The sequence below is a fragment of the Palaemon carinicauda genome, chromosome 1, assembly GCF_036898095.1.
Source record: "Palaemon carinicauda isolate YSFRI2023 chromosome 1, ASM3689809v2, whole genome shotgun sequence".
Lineage (NCBI taxonomy): Eukaryota > Metazoa > Arthropoda > Malacostraca > Decapoda > Palaemonidae > Palaemon > Palaemon carinicauda.
Genome location: NC_090725.1, coordinates 279290869 through 279310327, shown reverse-complemented (window position 1 = coordinate 279310327; position 19459 = coordinate 279290869). Strand labels below are relative to the sequence as shown.

The 19459-nt window shown below is 50.4% G+C and overlaps 1 long non-coding RNA gene across 1 annotated transcript in view; it reads right to left on the bottom strand.

Annotated features, from left to right (window-relative positions):
- The window catches only part of LOC137644898 (uncharacterized), a 76643-nt gene extending 57837 nt beyond the window's left edge, over positions 1–18806 (bottom strand). The window contains exon 1 of the long non-coding RNA XR_011045232.1: positions 18683–18806. This is a non-coding gene — a long non-coding RNA (uncharacterized lncRNA). The remainder of the gene's footprint in view (positions 1–18682) is intronic.
- Positions 18807–19459: the final 653 nt, after the last annotated feature.

The following is a 19459-nucleotide window of genomic DNA, read 5'->3' as shown; positions in this document are numbered from 1 at the left end:
GCCTACATAAGCAGTGTGTGGAGGAGAGTGTGACTCGTCCTATGAAGTTGACCTTGAGACCTTCAGATAGGAATTCTAGGATAGGACGTTCCCAATACCACCTCGTCAGGGTATGGGAAACGCAACAGTATTAAGCTTAATACTAGGAGCACAAAGAAGCATGGGTTACCTGCAGAGGTCGAGGTCAGCTATGCGAGGACCAGGATGCTGCTTCCCCAAGAGAGGGGAGAATGAAGAAAGAAGTAAGGGTCAGACATACTCTTTCATTCATGCAGACTAAGACCGGGTAACAACGCCCTCAACCTACTGCTACTTGTCCAAAAAGAAGCCTGAGGTTAGACCAGCTGTTGTGCAGCCACCACAGGGCCGATAGAAAACGTATCGAGGCTCCTGTGGGTCACGTCTTGCAGGTAGTGGGCTGTGAAGATCGTCTGATGCATCCAGACCCCAGCTTGAAGTACCTGCGTCACAGAGAAGTTTCTCTTGAAGGCCAGGGATGTAGCAATACCCCTGACATCGTGGGCCCGAGGGCGACGTGACGGAGGAGGGTCAGGATTCAAGGCACGGTGGATAACCCTTCGAATCCAAGCTGAGATGGTGTTCCTGGTGACCCTCCTCTTAGTCCTGCCTGTGCTCACAAACAAAGCTCGCACCTGAGGACGGACTGCAGCCGTTCTCTTCAAGTAGTGCCTCAGACACCTCACTGGACATAGTAGCAGCTGGTCTGGGTCACTTGTTACAGAACGGAGACTCGCGATCCTGAAAGAGTCGAAGCGAGGATCCGCCACCCCAGGATTCTGAGTCTTGGCAACAAACTCAGGGACGAACCTGAACGTTACCTCCCCCCATCCCCTTGAATGGGCAATGTCGTACGAGAGACCATGAAGTTCACTAACCCGCTTGGCCGAAGCCAAAGCGAGTAGGAAAGCCGTCTTCCAAGACAGGTGGCGATCGGAGGCCTGGCGTAATGGTTCGAAAGGAGGTCTCTTAAGAGACCTGAGGACTCGAACCACGTTCCAAGGAGGAGGTCTCACTTCTGACTGGGGGCAGGTAAGCTCATAGCTACGTATGAGTAAAGAGAGTTCTAGCGATGAAGAAATATCCACGCCCTTCAGTCTGAAGGCCAAGCTTAAGGCTGAGCGATAGCCTTTCACTGCCGAGACAGAAAGGCGTATTTCTTCCCGCAGATAAACGAGGAAGTCCGCTATTGCTGGAATAGTGGCATCGAGTGGAGAGATACCCCTTCCACGACACCAGCTACAAAAGACTCTCCACTTTGCTTGGTAGACTCCCTCAGAGGACCTTCGCAGGTGCCGAGACATTCTCTCCGCAACCTGTTGCGAAAAGCCTCTCTCCGCGAGGAGACGCTGGATAGTCTCCAGGCGTGAAGCCGAAGCGAGGCTACGGCCCTGTGAGGGACGCCGGAGTGGGGTTGTCTGAGAAGCTCGTGTCGTGGAGGAAGCTCCCTCGGGAGCTCCGTCAGGAGCTGCAGAAGGTCCGGAAACCATTCCGCGTGATGCCATAGCGGAGCTACCAAAGTCATTGAACAGTTGACCGATAGTCTGGTCCTGTTGAGCACCCTTCTCATCAGAGAGAACAGTGGGAAGGCATACACGTCGATGTTGTCCCACCATTGCTGGAAAGCATCTTGCCAGAGTGCCTTGGGGTCCGGGACTAGGGAGCAGTACAGGGGCAGCTTGAAGTTCAAAGCTGTCGCGAACAAGTCCACAGTCGGGGAACCCCACAAAGTCAAGACTTTGTTGGCTATCTGAGGATCCAAAGACCACTCGGTACTCACTATCTGCGAGGCCCTGCTCAGACTGTCGGCTAGCACATTCCTCTTGCCAGGAATGAAGCGAGCTGATAGTGTTATCGAGTGGATTTCGGTCCACCTCAGAATCTTTACTGCAAGATGGGATAGCTGCTGCGAAAAAGTGCCTCCCTGCTTGTTGATATAAGCCACTACCGTGGTGTTGTCGCTCATCACCACCACGGAGTGACCCGCCAGGGACCGTTGGAACTGCTGAAGAGCCAGAAAGACGGCCTTCAATTCTAGCAGGTTGATGTGTAGGCACTTTTCTGATTCTGACCAAAGGCCTGAGGCCCTCTGGTTCAGAACGTGCGACCCCCACCCTTCTTTTGACGCGTCCGAAAACAGAGTCAATTCCGGGGGGAGGACGAGAAGACTCACTCCCTTTCGCAGGTTCTCGTCGACCAGCCACCATCGCAAGTCCGTCTGTTCCAGAGACCCCATTGGGATCAGAATGTCCGGGGAATCGGATCCTTGATTCCACCGGGACTTGAGCCGCCATTGAAGGGATCTCATCCTGAGGCGGATGTTTGGAACCAGACGAGCCAGGGAGGATAGGTGACCTAAGAGACGCAACCACGATTGGGCGGGGAGTTCTTCTCGCCTGAGGAAGGGTTCCGCCACCCTCCTCAGCCTTGCTATCCGGTCGTCTGATGGAAAGGCTTTGTGGAGATTGGTGTCTATTAGCATGCCTAGATAAACCAGTCGTTGGGACGGCTGCAGAGAGGACTTCTCGAGGTTTACCACGATCCCCAGATCCTGGCAAGGGTCCAGAAGCCTGTCTCGGTGCCGAAGAAGGGTCGACTCCGAGTCTGCTAGGATCAGTCAATCGTCCAGATAACGAAGGAGACGAATGCCGTCCCTGTGCGCCCAAGATGAAATCAGGGTGAACACTCTGGTGAACACCTGAGGAGCTGTGGAGAGACCGAAACACAGCACCTTGAACTGGTAGATCTTGTCGTCTAGGCAGAATCTCAGGTACTTCCTGGAAGACGGATGGATTGGGATCTGGAAGTACGCGTCCTTTAGATCCAGTGTGCACATGAACTCTTGTGGTCTCACCGCAAGTCTGACCGTGTCTGCTGTCTCCATGCTGAACCGGGTTTGCTTGACAAACCCGTTCAGAGCTGAGAGGTCGATGACAGGTCTCCAGCCTCCAGTAGCCTTCTTTACAAGAAAGAGTCGACTGAAGAAGCCTGGGGAGCCGTCGATGACCTCCTGGAGAGCACCCTTCTCGAGCATGGTCTCGACTTCGGCCTGAAGGGCCAGCCCCTTTGCCGATCCCGTGGCATAGGAGCTCAACGACACTGGATTCGCTGTCAGGGGAGGTTGAGATGTTGTGAACGGGACGCGATAGCCTTGGCCGATCACTGAGACCGTCCAAGCATCGGCCCCGTGTTGCTGCCACCTGCAGACGCAACACTGAAGGCATCCCCCCACAGGTGGACACGCAGGGGGACTGCCACCCCTAGGGCTTGCGGCCGCGGCCCCCACCCCTAGAAGTCTTGCCTCCCCTGGAGGACTTACCGCCCCTCTTGACCTTGGCTGGAAAGGGCTGGGGCTTAGACACCACCTTCTTAACTGCCGGTGCCTGCTTTGGAGCCTTACGAGGCTGCTGCTGCTGTTGCGGCGGAGCTGGAGGCTTATAGGGCCGAGCTGTAAGGGCCCTATGGAGGAGGGAGTCCGTGCTGGATTTCCTCCACCTCTCAGCCGTTCGCTCCATGTCTTGAGGCTCAAACAGGTTTTCCCCCAGAAGGGAAGCATGTCGGAGCCTACACACATCCACGGCGGGGACCTTCGGATGGAATCTCTCAGACACAGCATCGCGACGCTTCAACACCGAGTTGGCCCACAGGGTGGTAACCTGGTGCGCCAAAAACTCGATGGAGCGGGTGCCCAAGAGCAAGAAGGTCTCCAGGGCCTTCCTATTGGTCTCCTTGGACAAGTCCTCTGAGCGCAATAGGATGCCCAGAGATCCTAGCCAAAAGTCCAGCCACGAAGTGGCCTGCATAGCACACTTAGCGACCTTCTCGTGGCTAAGGATCTCTGCCGCCGAGAACGATACCTGCCGGGCAGAGAGCTTCTCAAAGGGAATTCCCTTCGCCAGCTGCTCCACAGAGTGATGGAGAGGAAGAGCGAGGCTGGACTCACCCAGAATCTCGAAATACCTCCTCTGCTGAAGACGAGGAGGAGGGATGAGCTTGTTCCCGGCAGAGGAACGACTGGAGGAGGCAAGAATCGCAAGCTGAGCGTTGGCCCTAGCTCTGACACTCTTCAGACCCCGAGACCAGGGCAGAGCCGCACTGGATTTAGGGGCCTTCCGAACGTCAAACACTTCCTCTAAGATAGTGTCTTTGCCTTCACAGGGGACGATGACTGGATCCATAAGCCCGTTAGGGTGCCTTATCAGGCTTAGGACCTGCCAGAAGGCATGTTCGGATTCCTGCTGATCTCCTCCCTGCGGGCTGGCAGCTAAGTTTCCTGTCCCAGGGATCTCTTCCTGGGGTGAAGCGTGGACGTTCCCCCGGGGAGCCGTGGGTTCCTGGCGAATCCTCGAAGATGACTTCGGGACGATCTTGGAGTCCTTGGATTCCCTCCTGGGAGGGATACAGGATCCCAACAAAGAGGTTCGAGGAGCCCCTTCCTCACGAGACGATTCTCCTCCATGAAGCGAAGTCTCCCCCCTTGGTGCCGAGGGAAAGACTACCGCTTCACTGGACTCACCCGAGGACGGAAAGGCCTCGTCCACAGAAGAAGGAGAAAGCACTCGAGCAGGAGAAGGGGGCTTCGCGACAGACCTCTTGGGAACCAACTTCACCCTGGGGGAAGTCACCACGAAGTCCACTCCTCTCTTTCTCTTCAGCGTAGGAGAAACAGCCGTTGGTTTGTTACCCTGGTCGGCGAGTGCTGGCTTCATAACCCTCACTAACGCCCGCGCCAGAGGACCAAACCAAGTCTGTTGCTCCAAGGACACAGAGTCCGAAATCCTCGCTAAAGGGAAAGGGATCGGGCGATCCTTTGGGGTGGACACCACAGTACCTGCCTGAAAAGAAGGTGGGGAAGAATGATGCACTAACCTCTCCTCAGTATTATCCTTGTCCTGCACTACAATCCTGTGTTTGGGTGGAGGCGATCCCGAGCGTTGTCTAGGAACACGCGTTCCTGCTGCTACCACCGGCTGCGAAATTCGCCGCGAACGATGGTCGTGCGAGGGCGAACGGTCGCGCGGGCGCGCAGGTGGATGATCGCGCGGGCACGCAGGCGAGTGGGCGCGAGGGTGTACAGGTGAATGAGCGCGTGTCCGAGTCGGCGAACGAAAGCGTTGGCGCGATGGCGAGGAAACGCGCTGCCGCGTGGGTGAGGAAGATCGCTGGCGATGTAGATCAACAGGCGATCGGTGGTGAGCTGGCGAGCGCTGATGCGCAGGTGGGCGATGGCGCGTTGTCGCATGGTGACGCGTTGGCGAGCGATAGTCCGCAGCACGCGCAGGTGAGTGATCGCGCGATGGCGAGCTAATAGATGGCGAACCATGTCCCTTCAGAACCTCTGGTCGACGAAGCGTTGGAGAATGCGTGCGCACAGGTTGTAAATCACGCGGGCGATCCGGAGATCGCCGATAAACAGGTGATCGCTGACGCGTAGGAGAACGCTGATGAACAGGCGATACTAAAATCGCCTGTGCGCGCTGGCGAGCAGGTGAACGCTGGCGAGCAGGTGATCGCCGGCGCGTAGGTGATCGTTGACGCGTAGGAGAACACTGATGAATAGGCGATACTAAAATCGCCTGTGCGCGCTGGCGAGCAGGTGAACGCTGGCGAGCAGGTGATCGCTGGCGCGTAGGTGATCGCTGGAGAGCAGGAGATCGCTGGCGAGCAGGAGGGAGACGCGTGAGATCCTGTGAAGGAACAGGTGGCGCGGCGCGTTCACGAACAGGAACAGGAGGATCGCAGGCGCGTGGGCGAACATGTGCTTTTGACACACACGCTGGAGAACGCGAACGTTGTTGCGTAGACACAGGATGAGAGAGCTCAGGAGACTGATGGCGCGCAGGGAGTTCAACAGGAACTGCAGGATGGTCAGAGACCACAGGGCGATGATCCTCAAAAGAGCGCCGACGCTCAGAAGAGCGATGACGAGCAGGAGAGCGCTGACGAGGAGGGCGAACATCAGAAGAGCGCCGGCGAGCAGGAGAGCATTGACGAGCAGGAGAGCGCCGACGAGCAGGAGAGAGCTGACGATCAGGAGAGCGCTGACGAACAGGAGAGCGCTGACGAGCAGGAGAGCGCCTGTGCGCTAGTACTGTACGTGGAAGGGAAGAATCCCTTTGCCCCGAAGGGACCGTTGCCTGTTGGGTGACAAGTTCCCCAGAAGGTGAAGATCTAGCAGGAGTTGGAGAACGGTCTGCAGAGAGGTCCAAAGGAGCAGGAGCTGTAGGCTGAGTACGACGAGGAGAGTCCCCTTCGGAGGAAGAAGATCCAAAAAGGCGCCTCTTAACCCCCTTGTAAGGGAAAGGGAGGCCCTTGCGACGCAGCGGACGGTGAGCCTTACGGCGGAGGCGGCCACGGGGAAGATCATCAGGACCATCAGTCCTCCGAAGGGGAGTCTCAGTCAAAGCACTTCCCTTAGAAGGAAGCTGAACAGCAGAAGAGCCCGTAGGACTCACTTCCCCCTTCGAAGGATGTACGGAAGGGGGAGGAGAGCCATCAGCACCATCATCCTCAACTGCACCTGCAGAGGATTGCCCAGCCACGTCGGAGGCCTCTGCCACCACGACGTCGACGATAGACAGAGGGTCTACCTCTGCTACCGCCGGCAACTGCTTAACGGCGGCCCCCAACGAGACAAGGTCAATCAAGGCGACCCTGGAGGGCAAGCCCTTAAGCCCCAGGGAAGCCCAAATCTGTAAGAGATCATCATTAGACAAGGAGTTACCAATGGCCTCCCCCGGAGGAGGAGGGGGAACCTGCCCCGCTATGGGAGGCAACGCCCTCTCCCCCCACCCAAGGTCGGGAAACAGAACTAGGGCCTGCGCTACCACTCGGACGACTCTCCTTAGGAGCCGGTCGAGGGGGAGCTTCGGAGGAGGTTTGGGCGGCGAAAGAAGAATCCCGAGAACCTTCCTCCTTCAAGGCAACCCCCGAAGGAGAACGGTCTCTCTTGGACTTCTTCTTACGCCGGCGGCCAAACCTCTCCCACTGGGAGGCAGACCACTCCCTACACTCACAACACGTTTTCCTGGTCACACCGTCGGCCCCGACACTGAGGGCAAAGGGTGTGAGGGTCCGTATCTAAGGCCGACATAAAGGTCCCACAAGGGCGGCCGGCAACACCAGGGCACGTACGCATTGTAATATAATAATATAATAATGAAAGTCAACTTCAAACCAACACACAAGCTGTAGAAAAGAAAAAGCAGAAAAATTATTAAAGGCTGTCAACGAGGACGATGAACAGACACGTCTGTTCACCGCCGAGCCAAAAGTGAAGAGGGGCAAGTCACCGGTGTGTGGGGGGGGAGGGGTAGCAAGCTACCCTTCCCCTACCCCCCGCTAACTAGCGCGGGGGTAATTAACCCTCGTTAAAACTATTGGCTCGTCATTTCAGCTGCGCTAAAAAGTAAACCCAATGTAAATAGCGTGGTTTGTATTTCAGTTACAGAACAAATACTGTTTTTAGATGTTTTTCCAGAGTGGAAACGGATTAATTTTCTTTAGCTATTTTATATGGAAAAATTGATCCGAGATACGAGTGAATTGACATAAGAGCTCAAGTCAGTCCCGGAACGCATTAAGCTCGTATCTCAAGGTATTACTGTACTTCCTGGAAAACGGACGGATTAGGATCTGGAATTCTGCGTCTTTCAGATCCAGTGTGCACATGAAGTCCCTTGGACAGACCGCTTGGATGACCATGTCTGCCGTCTGTTGAACAAACTTGTTCAGAGGGGAGAGATCGATGACTGGTCTTCAGCCTCCAGTCACTTTTTTCACCAGAAAAATTCGATTGTAGAAGCCTAGGGACCCGTCCGCAACCTCTTGGAGAGCACCCTTCCACAGCATGGTCTGATCTTCAGCCCTGAGGGCCAGCTACTTTACAAATCCCTTCGCATAGAAGCTTAGATGAACTGGATCCCGAATCAGAGGAAGGAGAGATTGAATGAACGGGATGCGATACCTTAGGGCGATCACTTCGACCGTCCAGGGATCTGCCCCATGGAGCTGCCACCTCGGCCAGCGGCACTGTAAGCATCCTCCCACAGGTGATAGGTGATGAGGAATGCCATTCCTACTGTAATGGATCACCTTGGCCACCTCCCTTTCCTCCTTTCTTTCCTCTGAAGGACTTGGAACCTTTCTGGCCTTTGGATGGAAAGACTCGCTTAGACACCTTAGAAGGTCCGGAGGACCTAAGAAGTTGACATGTGAGAAAAAGAAGGTGCTTGCTGAGACAAGAAAGACTAGGAAGGTCTACCATAGGGCCACGATATGGCTCTATGGAAGAGAGAATTGTTTGACAATTTCTTCTATTGCTCTACAGCACTCTCTATCTTTTCCAGAATGAAGAGATGAACCCTCAAGGGTGGAATTCCTCAACCGAGAGACTTCCAATTTCGGCACCTATGACGGTATCCCTTCTCTTGAGAATGGCGTTTGCCCATAGGTTGACGACGTGGTGCAATAAAAACTCAAGAGTCCGGGTACCTGACACCAAGAAAGACTCCATAGTCTTCCTGACCGACTCCTTTGAAAGATCGTGGGAGCGAACCATGAAGCCTAAGAATCCTAGCCATAGATTGAGCTATGAAGCAGCCTTCATGCCGTATTTCGTGCCTCTCTCTATGTTCAGGACCATGACTGCTAAGAGGAAGGCCTTCAGAGAGGAGAGGGTTTGAGTCGGAACACCCTTCATTAGGAACTCTAGAGAGGGGTTGAGGGGCATGGTGGAATGTGGTTCCCCATAGATCTTGTAATACTTCCTTTGTAGAACAAAAGGAAGTGGAAGGGACCAAGAGGAGGAACCTGCCCTCAGGGAACTAGAAGTTCCAGCTATCTGGGTGATAGCTTTCCTTTTGGCGGCTGTCCCCTTGGACTAGGGAAGAGCTGTACTGAACCTGGAAGGCTTCTGGGTCTTGAATATCTCATCAAGAACCATATCCTTCCCTTCCTGGATAGTGAAACCAGGAGTAGATAGCGCATTGATGGCCCTCATACAGCCAGGAGTCGACAGCCTGTTGATGGCCCTCATACAGGCAAGGACCTGCCAAAAGGTATGCTCCAACTCACGTCTCTCTTGCTCGAAGTGATAGTTCGGACTGGCCCCCTTTGAAAGATTCTCGGCCTCAGAATCGAAGGTGTCGTCCACCTCTAGACTCACAGCCAGAGTTTAGGGTAGGTCAGGGTTGTCAACTGAATCGCTGGGAGGACCCGCCACAGGGGACCGTCTCTGTGCCTCAGAAATTCCAGTTTCCCGTGCACAGCATCCTTCATCTTAGTGTCCTTTGATTCTTTATGCACCGGACATTCCTTAGCAGTAGGAGCTGAAGACTACTCCTCTGGAGGAGATACAGAAATCGGACATTGGTCTGGAGGCACTACCTCAAGGTCTTGAGGGTTGAAGGGATGGATCATGATCTCCCTGGCCGAACCTAAGTCCCTAATCGTCCTAGGGATGTCAGCGTGAGGTAGTGTTATGCCTCTCATCCTCCTTTTCTATCTCTTAGTGATGACATCCTTTACCTCCACTGGCGTAAAGGGTAAGTTAGCCATATAAAAGTCAAATGGATTAGGACGTCGACTTCCTTCTAGGGTCCTGACTCCCAACTGACAAACTCGACGAGGGTTCTTGGGGGATCCTAGGGGTTGCCTTGACCGGAACAGTCGGACGTTGTGATGATGAAGAAGACACATTCAGACTTCAGCAGGGTGGAGATGAACATATTCACCCATGGAGGAAGCTCTGATTCTCTAGGTAAAACCCTGGAATTCCCTAGGAGAGTGTCCTTTGGGTGGAACTCTAGAAGGACCTCCAGTCAACAGAGGTGATAACCTCTATGGCAGAGGAATATGTTCCTTCGGACACGAAGGAAGGTCTGGACTAATAGGTACGTTCACAAACCTAGTAAAAGGCTCCTTGAAACCCTCTGGAAAGGATGTCGGTCTTCCGCTGAAGGTGGAAGAAGCTGAGGGTCGTAGTGAAGGTATTGGTACCGCACTTGCTCGCGGCTCTGACACATCTGCTAGTAAATTGCTCGCGGAAATCGCCAATTTGCTTGTGAAATCGCGAGATTCACACGCAAAATCCCGAGTTTCACGCGTTAATAGAAGAGATTCACGAGCAGAAGTGCTCAAAACGGGAGCACTTGGAGCCACACAAGAAGAGAAAGGTCTAACCCTTTCCTGCTGCCCCAGAGAAGCACCTACGTCCGACTAAGTCGGCAGAGGAGGCCTCTGAGTAGGAACTACTCTAGTTGGAGAACGTGTCACAGCAGGACGCGTTTCCAAGTGTCGCATAGGCGAGCGCTTTGTCAAGACTCCCCAAGCAGTGAGAGGCACTGGAGGTTTAGCTGGACACCTCTTTGAGGAATGGTAATTCTCATCATCGGGTCCGGTCTGAGGTCGTTTGGAAGAAGGTCTGGTTGAGGGGCTGCACGCTGATGGACTACGCATGCACCTACCTCTACCTCGAGACGAGAAACGTCTTTAGACCTTGATCGTGAACCCGTGGTTCGTGAACGGGAGCGTCTAGCTCTCGTTCAAGAACGGCGTGAACGTCGCGAATGCCCATCTCGCGAACGTGAGTGTCGACCTCGCAAATGTGAACATCGTTCTCGTGAAAGGTAACCTCGCGAGCGTGAATGCCGCCATTGTTAATGGGAGTGTCACCCTTGCGAGCGCCGTTCTCGTGATCTAGATCGCAAAGATCTAGAACGCGAGCGTCTGGACCTAGGTCTAGACTCTGCACGTGATCGTGTAGAACGCAATCGCGAGACTCATCCTCGTGAAGAGAAACGCCTCTAAGAAGAACGTTGAGACCTGCGATCTCGTGAGCGCGAGGCTCTAAAGCGTGAGTGCCTTCTAGAAGAAGTGCTCAGATCGTGATAACCTACGATCCGTTAGATCAGGGGAAGAGTCTCCAGAAGAGCGAGGCGATGGCGATGCTCATCCTTTAGCACTACTCGTGGTAAGAGCGCTGACCTTCAAAAGATATACACCTGCAACCTGCGGGTTCCTGTAGGGAGAAAAAAAAGGGTTAAAGATTAGGGGACGATGAGGTCCCAGGATGGAGAGAGGGTTTGTTGTCAGCAGGGGGCCATCGGAGAGGCAAACGCGAGTGATCCCCTCGTCTACAAGTGGAAGGGCCAGGAGAAGGCGAAAGATGGACCTCACACACTTCCAGAGTGTGAGATGATGGCAGCTCCGTAGAAGGGTCCTCACTGGCATCACGCAGCAGCTCCTCCTTCAAAGGGGATCCCGAAATCTCTAAGGGCAACCACACCTGCAATAAATCTGAAAGGGAGAATGGCTCGCCAACAGCTGGAGAAGTTACTCCTCCAGGGGAAGCAACAACCCCCCCGCAATACCCTGGGGCTGCCATGGTGTTAGTCGTTCTGCGCTCCTACTGGATCGTCCCTTGGAACAGCAAGAGCAAGAAGGAGCTTTAGAAAGAGATTTGGGGGTGCGTGAAGAAGAATGCACTTTCCTCGCCCCTGAGGGAAAAGATTGCGCTTTGCTTTCTTCTTCCTGTGCCATCCAAATTTCTCCCATTGGTAGGAAGGCCACTCCCTACACTCTGCGTTGGGCGAACCCTGCTTGCAGTGATGCTATCAGCACGATGGACACAAAGAGTGCGGGTCAGTCTCCAACAGACATGAAAGTACCGCACGCGGCATGAAGGCAATCATAGAGAGGACACGCACACCTGAAAAAGAGAAAGCAAAATCAAAAGTCCAATGACAGTCAGGGAGAGAGAGGACATGTCCGATCTCTACTGAGCCAAAAGAAAAAGTGACGTCTCTCACTGCTGTGAGAGTATATATAGAGGTCACTGGGTACCCCCAGCCAATCCATTCAAGCGGTTAGGCAGGGTTGCCACCTCGCAATAAAAGTCTAATGGCTACCTTCCAGCTACGCTGAAAGATAATCCACATAAATAACGGAAGGTTTGTTAGTATGGGAACAAACAATGCTTCCTTTAGATGACAGTCCCAGATCATCCATTCAACCAATGAGTTAGGAATTCACCTTATAACGTAAGAGATCTTATCCATCATTAACTAGTGCTTCACTTATATAAAATGTTATTTTTATTAATAAAATAAATTTTTGAATATACTTACCCGGTGATCATATAAGCTGTCAGCTCTGCTGCCCGACAGAAAAACCTAAGGACAAAATACGCCAGCGATCGCTATACAGGTGGGGGTGTACATCAACTGCGCCATCTGTCGAGCAGGTACTCAAGTACTCCAATGTCAACACAGAACCAATTTTCTCCTCGGCCCACTGGGTCTCTATTGGGGAGGAAGGGAGGGTCCTTTAATATATGATCACCGGGTAAGTATATTCAAAAATTTATTTTATTAATAAAAATAACATTTTTCAATATTAAACTTAGCCGGTGATCAAATAAGCTGATTCACACCCAGGGGGGTGGGTAGAGACCAGCATTACATGTTGACATTATTATGAGCTAAGTATTTTGTATTTCATTTTAGCAGTTATTCAAAATAACAAACATAAAATAAATAAGTACCTGGTAAGGAAGTCGACTTGAACAATTACTCTGCCTTTTTAAGTACGTCTTCCTTACTGAGCCTCACGATCCTCATACGATGCTGAGCGACTCCTAGGAGCTGAAGTATGAAGGGTTGCAACCCATACTAAAGGACCTCATCAAAACCTCTAATCTAGGCGCTTCTCAAGAAATGACTTTGACCACCCGCCAAATCAAGTAGGATGCGAAAGGCTTCTTAGCCTTCCGGACAACCCAAAAACAATAATAAAACATTTCAAGAGAAAGATTAAAAAGGTTATGGAATTAGGGAATTGTAGTGGTTGAGCCCTCACCCACTACTGCACTCGTTGCTACGAATGGTCCCAGAGTGTAGCAGTTCTCGTAAAGAGACTGGACATTCTTAAGATAAAAAGACGCGAACACTGATTTGCTTTTCCAATAGGTTGCGTCGATTATACTTTGCAGAGATCTATTTTGTTTAAAGGCCACGGAAGTTGCGAAAGCTCTAACTTCGTGTGTCCTTACCTTCAGCAAAGCTTGGTCTTCCTCATTCAGATGGGAATGAGCTTCTCGTATTAACAGTCTGATAAAATAGGATAAAGCATTCTTTGACATAGGCAAAGATGGATTCTTAACTGAACACCATAAAGCTTCAGACGGGCCTCGTAAAGGTTTTAAATAGAACTTAAGAGCTCTTACAGGACATAAGACTCTTTCTAGTTCATTTCCAACCATACGATAAGTTTGGAATATCGAACGATATTGGTCAAGGCCGAGAAGGCAGCTCGTGTTTGGCTAGAAAACCAAGTTGTAGAACATGTAGCCGTTTCGGATGAGAATCCGATGTTCTTGCTGAAGGCATGAATCTCACTGACTCTTTTAGCTGTGGCTAAGCATATCAGGAAAAGAGTCTTTAAGGTGAGATCTTTCAGGGAGGCTGATTGTAGCGGTTCGAACCTGTCTGACATAAGGAATCTTAGTACCATGTCTAAATTCCAACCAGGTGTAACCAAACGACGCTCCTTCGTGGTCTCAAAAGACTTAAGGAGGTCCTGTAGATCTTTATTGTTGGAAAGATCTAAGCCTCTGTGACGGAAGACTGATGCCAACATGCTTCTGTAACCCTTGATAGTGGGAGCTGAAAGAGATCGTTCTTTCCTCAGATATAAGAGAAAGTCAGCTATTCGAGTTACAGAGGTACTGGTCGAGGATACGGATACTGACTTGCACCAGTTTCGGAAGATTTCCCACTTCGATTGGTAGACTCTAAGGGTGGATGTTCTCCTTGCTCTAGCAATCGCTCTGGCTGCCTCCTTCGAAAAGCCTCTAGCTCTCGAGAGTCTTTCGATAGTCTGAAGGCAGTCAGACGAAGAGCGTGGAGGCCTTGGTGTACCTTCTTTACGCGTGGCTGACGTAGAAGGTCCACCCTTAGGGGAAGTGTTCTGGGAACGTCTACTAGCCATCGAAGTACCTCGGTGAGCCATTCTCCCGCGGGCCAGAGGGAAGCAACTAGCGTCAACCTTGTCCCTTCGTGAGAGGCGAACTTCTGCAGTACCTTGTTGACAATCTTGAACGGAGGGAATGCATATAGATCTAGATGTGACCAATCTAGTAGAAAGGCATCTATATGAACTGCTGCTGGGTCCGGGATTGGTGAGCAAAATATTGGGAGCCTCTTGGTCATCGAGGTTGCGAAGAGATCTATGGTTGGCTGGCCCCAGGTGGCCCAAAGTCTCTTGCATACATCCTTGTGGAGGGTCCATTCTGTTGGAATTATTTGTCCCTTCCGACTGAGACAATCTGCCATGACATTCAAGTTGCCTTGGATGAACCTCGTAACTAGTGAAATGTCTAGACCTTTTGACCAGGTGAGGAGGTCCCTTGCGATCTCGTACAATGTCAGAGAGTAGGTCCCTCCTTGCTTGGAGATGTACGCCAAAGCCGTGGTGTTTTCCGAGTTCACCTCCACCACTTTGCCTTAAAGGAGAGACCTGAAGCTTTTCCAGGTCAGACATACTGCCAGTAGCTCCTTGCAGTTGAAATGCATTGTCCTTTGATTCGAGTTCCATAATCCCGAGCATTCCCTACCGTCTAATGTCGCACCCCAGCCTACGTCCGATGCGTCCGAGAAGAGAACGTGGTTGGGAGTCTGAACAGTCAGGGGAAGACCCTCTCTAAGGTTGATATAGTCCTTTCACCAAGTCAGACAAGACTTTATCTTTCCGGAAACCGGGATCGAGACCGCTTCTAGCGTCTTGTCCTTTTTCCAGTGAAAAGCTAGATGGTATAGAAGAGGACGGAGGTGTAGTCTTCCTAGTGACACAAATTGATCCACGGATGACAGTGTCCCTACCAGACTCATCCACAGCCTGACTGGGCAGCGTTCCTTCTTCAGCATCTTCTGGATGGATAGCAGGGCTGAGGGTTGATCGTCTTGTTCAGCAACGTCCTCATCAGAGGGTTCCTCATCCGAATCTGATGAGGAAACGGCAACGGAGTGGGCAACGTCTGACTCGCTGAATCCGGTCGCACTGGTATATGCGTGACGGAGCCGGACGCAATATCATGGCACTGCTGCACAGTCTGTGAACTGTCAACAACCATGGGTGCGCGAGGAAGTACAGCGTCAACCCGAACTGTCTAGACTGTCTGGGTTGTGCAGTCAACACCCTACCGGGTTGCTGAGGTTGACGCACTGCGTCACAACAAGTCACCTCTGCTGGTTGTTGAACGTCTTCCTAGTGACACACTGAACGTCAACAACCACCTCCGAGCGTCGCTTAACGTCAACGTGCGACTGGCAACCCACACTGGGTCGCATCGGTGGAGGAACCACCTCAACTGGCAGACGCGAGTAGAATACCTCAGCGTCAACAGGGCGCACAACCAACCGGTTGGAAGGTTGTTGGCCAGAAGGTTCTTCTCCGCATTTAAGTCCTCTATCAAGGACACAAGCTTGGACTGCATGTCTTGCAGCAAAGCCCATTAGGGTCTACGGGAGCAGGTGTGGCAACAGACGGGGTTAGCGACTGAGGCGGAACCATTTACCATCCCTGGAAGCCTTGTTATGTGTGACATAATAGAACAGCAAAACTTCAAAGGCTCGACAAAAGTTGAGAAGTTGACCTGTAAACAACTTGGAGCGTCTCCTGGCTAGGCGCCAGGGCGAGTCTACCAGAATTGAGAAGTCTATCTGGGCAGAGGCATGAACTCCCAAGCCGAGAACTTCTCTCTTGTCCTATCAGACTCTCGCTCTATAAGCCAGTTTAAAAGAAGGGAAATCAAAGGCTGTATCCCTAAAACTCCTCCTGGTGCAAAAACCAGTCGCCTAGCCAACGTAACGCTCTCTAGGAGAGCGAGAGAGCACTAGCTTAACAACAACGGCTTCGAAGTAGCTAGGCCTAGTGTAAGCTCTGACGTTTAGGCGAACGAGGAGCAGCTGTTACAAGATCCGGACGAAGATCCTTAAAAAATTATCATGATTTAATTAAAGTGCATAGGAGGCTAATCAGCTTAAGGCTCCTCTCCAAATGACAGAGTCCTCAAAGGAATATCAGTAGGAGGGAGAACAGCACTTTCTCATCTACAGGAACCTTGTCCGATAAAAGCTAGGTTATCTCAGTGAGTCTCTCACTGGTGCATTAGTAGCAGACCAGAAAGCAACGTCATGTAACTGCTTGACAGTCTGTGAACTGTCAACAACTGAACTGTCAACCACAACAGGTGCGTGAGGACATACAGCACTGGTGCATTAATAGCAGACCAGAAGGCAACGTCATGTAACTGCTTGACAGTCTGTGAACTGTCAACAACTGAACTGTCAACCACAACAGGTGCGTGAGGACATACAGTGTTCACTCGAGACTGCTTTGACTGTCTATACTGAGCAGTCAAAACAACTCTAGAATGCGGAGGTTGACGCACAGCGTCAAAACAAAGCAACTTAACTCCACCCTCCTGTTGTTGTGGTAACTCGCGAACGTCAACGGAGGGTTCCGTGCGTCTGTGAACGTCAACGTGCGGCTGGCAGGGTACACTGCGCATGGGTGGTGGAACTCTCACAGCCGGAGTGCGGGAGAAGGTAGCCTCAGCGTCAACTGAACGCACAACCGTGGTTGGTTGTAGGCTAACGGGTGCAGCGTCAACCTTCTCCGCACGATACTCCTGCATTAACGATGTTAACTGTCTCTGCATGGTCTGCAGCAAAGACCACTTAGGGTCTACAGTAGCAGGTGCGGCAACAGACGGTGTTACTGCCTGTTGCGGTACCGCTTTGCCTCTCTTAGGAGGTGAGCAGTCGTCGGAAGACTGCAGCGAGTCCGAACTGACCCAGTGGCTACAACTGGGCCGTTGGACTTGCGCGGAAGGGACCGACTTGCGCTTAATAAGCTGCGAGACCTTGGTCCATGGTTTCTTACGAGAAACCTCTTCCGCAGACGTGAAGTAAATGGGCTCTCTCGTCTTTGTGTGGGTGGGGCGATCTTGGGTAGATACGCCCGAAACCACGGAGGGAAACGTCTGTTCGTTGATCAAGGCCTGACGAACCCATAAGTCGTTCGACATTACTTCTCCCCTGGGCTTGGGAGCTTGCAAGAGGTCCCGGACTAGGTGAACGACAGGCACGAACAGACGAACCCTCGGACGCAACACTGTAACACTTTGCGCATATCACTTCATCACTTCGATTTTCTGTTTTGCACTTATTTCACTGAAATCGAAACTTTTACTGATTTCTACCTGAAACACGCAATTCTACCCTTCATTAAAAGGTAGTAATTGCGAAAACAGTCGTATAATGCAGCTCATTAATACTAGCAAAAACAGAAAACATATATAAAGATAAAGAATTCAGTGGCTGGGAAAGAGACTAAACACTAGTTCAAATAAACTACGTTTACAAACTCTCACCGCACATAGCCTAGGGACAAGAATAAAACCCTAGAAACGTTTTACCTTCTTCCCCGTACAGCGACTAGGGAGGAGAGTAATACGAGAACAACGTTACCCGCTTGAATGGAACGTTTTTTCTCCTCTCTCTCCCTCCGTCTCTATCTCTCTCTCTCTTTCTCTCTTGATTTCGCACCTGAGAGAAGAGCCCAATTATATATCGTCAAAAAAACATGTTATTTGGCTAAAGGAAAAAAACTGAAAGGTTTTCCAAATAAAAAGTTCCTTTAATTTAGAATTTAAACCATTTAAGTTAAGAAAGAATGAACGAAACGTCAGAATTGATTTACTCTTACTGCAAAGTGAAACCGTGATACACTCTCTCTCTATCGTAACGATAGAGCGCATGTTGAACGTCCTGAACGTCAACAACTGCGAGTCTAAAAAAAATTAAACGTTAGTTCATCTTTGAAAACAGTACGAAGACTATCAAAGAAATTCTTTCATAAAACATTAAATTTAAAAAGTTTTAAATTCCTTAAAGGCTAAATACGATATAACGGGCTCAACGTTGATTAACTTCGGTTCCAAGTTAGGACCGCCTACTATCAGGAAAGGTCGCATATAAACAAAACATAAAAATTTATTTTTATATGTTTATAATAAATGGAAAGTTAATCGAAAAGGCCTAATAAAGGCGGAGAGATATAAAATATATAGATCTATAACGTGTTAAGCAAAATTACTAAAAACCTAAACACACTTCCGTCTAAGGGAAGGGTCGGCCATTTAAAAGTGAAAGAGAGTCCATACTCTCTTTGTCACCATAATTAAATCTATCCAAAACGAGTTCAAGTTTTGAGATGAAGATAAAACCCCTGCATAGCGAAAGCTCAAAACTAGAATAGTGTACTTCACCAAATAGTTGTGAAAACAAATCCAGTTAGTAACAGCGTATTTAGTAGGTCTTGCCAGTGGCACGACAGAGAGAAAATTGGTTCTGTGTTGACATGGAGTACTTGAGTACCTGCTCGACAGATGGCGCAGTTGATGTACACCCCCACCTGTATAGCGATCGCTGGCGTATTTTGTCCTTAGGTTTTTCTGTCGGGCAGCAGAGCTGACAGCTTATATGATCACCGGCTAAGTTTAATATTGAAAAAACTATTTAACATAAACCAATTCACAAGCATCTACAGAAATAAGAGATGTGCCATCTGTATGGCACAAAGCAAAATCAATAAACCATACCTCTCCTTCAGGGGACTCAAATAAATCTAGAAGTTATCCATGATTTATAATTGTTGAAGCTACATTGATAGGGCCAGACAATAGTTTCATTTTCAGGTACATAACTGCTGCTCACACCTGTAGATGAATATGGAACCTTTAAGCTTATTGATAATATATAATATAACTCCCTCCCTCCCTCCCTCAAATGATGATGATGCCTAGACTGCATCTGAAAGATGTCTTTGAAGAAGTTCGTCAGATCTAGAAGGTTTCTCAAGATCAGGATGAAGGATGCCAGGGGCATCAAGGATCTTCCTCTGAAAAGGAAAGATCAAACAAGGAAGACAAAGCAACCTTGAGAGCATGCTCCAAAGAACAGAACTCTAGAGAAAGACCTCCTGAAGGTTAAATTTAGCTGAGTAAATAAGTTTCAACACATATTACTTGGTAATTATTTGAAACCAATGATGCTATTCAGACAAAATACTTGCAAACAATCAGCTAGTAAAAAACATTCTTCAGGTTAAAGGGGCACCCCTGCGAGTGAGTTCAAATACACCTCGGTTAAAAAAAAACGGTAAATTTACAGTTTCATCCATTATGGGGAAACTGGAATAAAAATATATTTGTTGCATCAGAAATAGTGTAGTTTCAACGAATTTAACGTTTATTTTGACCGCAAACCATCCGATTTAGAGATTTACTATGTAATTGGAGTTAAAACAACAAGTTGTTCCAGAATGCAGAAAGACCCTACTTCATCCCAACAATTAAGGGGGACACCAGGTGGGAACC